Source organism: Argiope bruennichi, chromosome 9 (genome assembly GCF_947563725.1).
Source record: "Argiope bruennichi chromosome 9, qqArgBrue1.1, whole genome shotgun sequence".
NCBI classification, from domain to species: Eukaryota; Metazoa; Arthropoda; class Arachnida; order Araneae; family Araneidae; genus Argiope; species Argiope bruennichi.
This window is the reverse complement of record NC_079159.1, coordinates 93,989,556-93,992,055: the sequence shown is the minus strand read 5'-3', so window position 1 is coordinate 93,992,055 and position 2,500 is coordinate 93,989,556. Positions and strand designations below refer to the sequence as shown.

Below are 2,500 nucleotides of genomic sequence, written 5' to 3'. Positions count from 1 at the left end.
AGTGTCTCTGCAAACAACATAAAAAAATTTAAAACATTGGCGTAGGTGCGAGCCCGCCAGGATTCGAACCTGGAATCTCCTGATCCGTAGTCAGGCGCGTTGTCCGTTGCGCCACGGGCCCGACGTTCCGCGTCATTCGTAATGCTTTGCAGTTTCTTTCCATTCCTTACTGTCGACGTCACATGTTCAAAAAGATTCTGCTCCCGCCCGAACAGGGACTCGAACCCTGGACCGTTAGGTTAAAAGCCTAACGCTCTACCGACTGAGCTATCCGGGCTCGTACGCTCTACTCTGTGAAACTTCCAGTTTTCCTTCCATTATGCTTCGTCTTAAACATCGCACAGCATGAGGTAACGTAATCAAAGTAAACACGATTTGCCCTCCCACGTCTCTCGTGTCTCTTTGGCAACAAGTCGCAACGGGAACATTTTAAGACAAATCTTCGTTCAAACACCGACTCGCTCCTGTAACAAATGTCGCCCAACGTGGGGCTCGAACCCACGACCCTGAGATTAAGAGTCTCATGCTCTACCGACTGAGCTAGCCGGGCTGCCAACGATCTCGGATTGCAGTTAACGTGCCAAAAACTATATCCGTTATAATATCGCATTTTCTCGCTAAAGTCGATCGGTCGCTTTTTTATATATATCTGGAATGCAATACACTACACGTGGAATTCCAGAAACTGACTGGTGTAGTCATGGCCGAGTGGTTAAGGCGATGGACTAGAAATCCATTGGGATCTTCCCGCGTAGGTTCGAATCCTACTGACTACGTACTTGCACCAAAGGTATCAGCTTTTTACTTCGTTCTGAAATCGCGTTTTTTCATATCTCGAATGGAAGTTTTAGTTACATTTACGTCCGCATTTTATGCTACACTACGCTTGTTTTGTGTAAGACGTCGTTTTTCGGAGGGTCATCAGATGAAGAGGACGACAACTTCAATCCCATGCTCGCCATATAATTCCAAGACAAGTCTTGTTATTTTTTTCGAAAAGAGAGGCCAAGATTTCTAGTCCAGAAATTTCGCGAAGTCCGGAAATTCGCGATATATTTGAAAAAAAAAACGATATATGCCTTCGTTTCCATCCCAATTGCACCGAATTGGTATTCGACATTCACTAAATTTTGAGTTCCGTTCGAATTTGAGAATTCCGGAAATGTTGCAATTCAACAATTAATCACCCATGTAGAAGTAAGTCTACGTAGACTTAAAAGAGAGCTGCAACAAAATCCTACCGCCAAAAACTTTTTTGCGAAGAATTCATCGTAGTCGGCAGGATTCGAACCTGCGCGGGAATAACCCAATGGATTTCAAGTCCATCGCCTTAACCAGTCGGCCACGACTACCCGTTCGGAGCAAACATTTGCCTTTGTAGGTATTACCGAAAAGTATCTAAAACTCTCTCACCAACGCGTTCGAAAGAATAGATTAAAAATTTCGGCAAATTTTCCTTTCGATCCGGTGAACGAGTGTCTCTGCAAACAAAATAAAAAAATTTAAAACATTGGCGTAGTTGCGAGCCCGCCAGGATTCGAACCTGGAATCTCCTGATCCGTAGTCAGGCGCGTTGTCCGTTGCGCCACGGGCCCGACGTTCCGCGTCATTCGTAATGCTTTGCAGTTTCTTTCCATTCCTTACTGTCGACGTCACATGTTCAAAAAGATTCTGCTCCCGCCCGAACAGGGACTCGAACCCTGGACCGTTAGGTTAAAAGCCTAACGCTCTACCGACTGCGCTATCCGGGCTCGTACGCTCTACTCTGTGAAACTTCCAGTTTTCCTTCCCTTATGCTTCGTCTTAAACATCGCACAGCATGAGGTAACGTAATCAAAGTAAACACGATTTGTCCTCCCACGTCTCTCGTGTCTCTTTGGCAACAAGTCGCAACGGGAACATTTTAAGACAAATCTTCGTTCAAACGGCGACTCGCTCCTGTAAAAAATGTCGCCCAACGTGGGGCTCGAACCCACGACCCTGAGATTAAGAGTCTCATGCTCTACCGACTGAGCTAGCCGGGCTGCCAACGATCTCGGATTGCAGTTAACGTGTCAAAAACTATATCCGTTATAATATCGCATTTTCTCGCTAAAGTCGATCGGTCGCTTTTTTATATATATCTGGAATGCAATACACTACACGTGGAATTCCTGAAACTGACTGGTGTAGTCATGGCCGAGTGGTTAAGGCGATAGACTAGAAATCCATTGGGATCTTTCCGCGTAGGTTCGAATCCTACTGACTACGTACTTGCACCAAAGGTATCAGCTTTTTACTTCGTTCTGAAATCGCGTTTTTTCATATCTCGAATGGAAGTTTTAGTTACATTTACGTCCGCATTTTATGCTACACTACGCTTGTTTTGTGTAAGACGTCGTTTTTCGGAGGGTCATCAGATGAAGAGGACGACAACTTCAATCCCATGCTCGCCATATAATTCCAAAACAAGTCTTGTTATTTTTTTCGAAAAGAGAGGCCAAGATTTCTAGTCCAGAAA

General features: G+C 45.0%; 8 non-coding genes across 8 annotated transcripts; 2 read left to right on the top strand and 6 right to left on the bottom strand.

Annotated features, from left to right (window-relative positions):
* Positions 1-48: 48 nt before the first annotated feature.
* Positions 49-121, bottom strand: Trnar-acg (transfer RNA arginine (anticodon ACG)). Its single transcript has one exon. It is a non-coding gene; the product is annotated as a tRNA-Arg (tRNA).
* Positions 122-204: 83 nt separating this feature from the next.
* On the bottom strand, positions 205-277 carry Trnak-uuu (transfer RNA lysine (anticodon UUU)). The gene has a single exon. It is a non-coding gene; the product is annotated as a tRNA-Lys (tRNA).
* A 200-nt stretch (positions 278-477) lies between these two features.
* Positions 478-550, bottom strand: Trnak-cuu (transfer RNA lysine (anticodon CUU)). Its single transcript has one exon. It is a non-coding gene; the product is annotated as a tRNA-Lys (tRNA).
* A 144-nt stretch (positions 551-694) lies between these two features.
* On the top strand, positions 695-776 carry Trnas-aga (transfer RNA serine (anticodon AGA)). Its single transcript has one exon. It is a non-coding gene; the product is annotated as a tRNA-Ser (tRNA).
* Positions 777-1,270: 494 nt separating this feature from the next.
* Positions 1,271-1,352, bottom strand: Trnas-uga (transfer RNA serine (anticodon UGA)). The gene has a single exon. It is a non-coding gene; the product is annotated as a tRNA-Ser (tRNA).
* Positions 1,353-1,522: 170 nt separating this feature from the next.
* Trnar-acg (transfer RNA arginine (anticodon ACG)) lies at positions 1,523-1,595 on the bottom strand. Its single transcript has one exon. It is a non-coding gene; the product is annotated as a tRNA-Arg (tRNA).
* Positions 1,596-1,951: 356 nt separating this feature from the next.
* Trnak-cuu (transfer RNA lysine (anticodon CUU)) lies at positions 1,952-2,024 on the bottom strand. The gene has a single exon. It is a non-coding gene; the product is annotated as a tRNA-Lys (tRNA).
* A 144-nt stretch (positions 2,025-2,168) lies between these two features.
* Positions 2,169-2,250, top strand: Trnas-aga (transfer RNA serine (anticodon AGA)). The gene has a single exon. It is a non-coding gene; the product is annotated as a tRNA-Ser (tRNA).
* Positions 2,251-2,500: the final 250 nt, after the last annotated feature.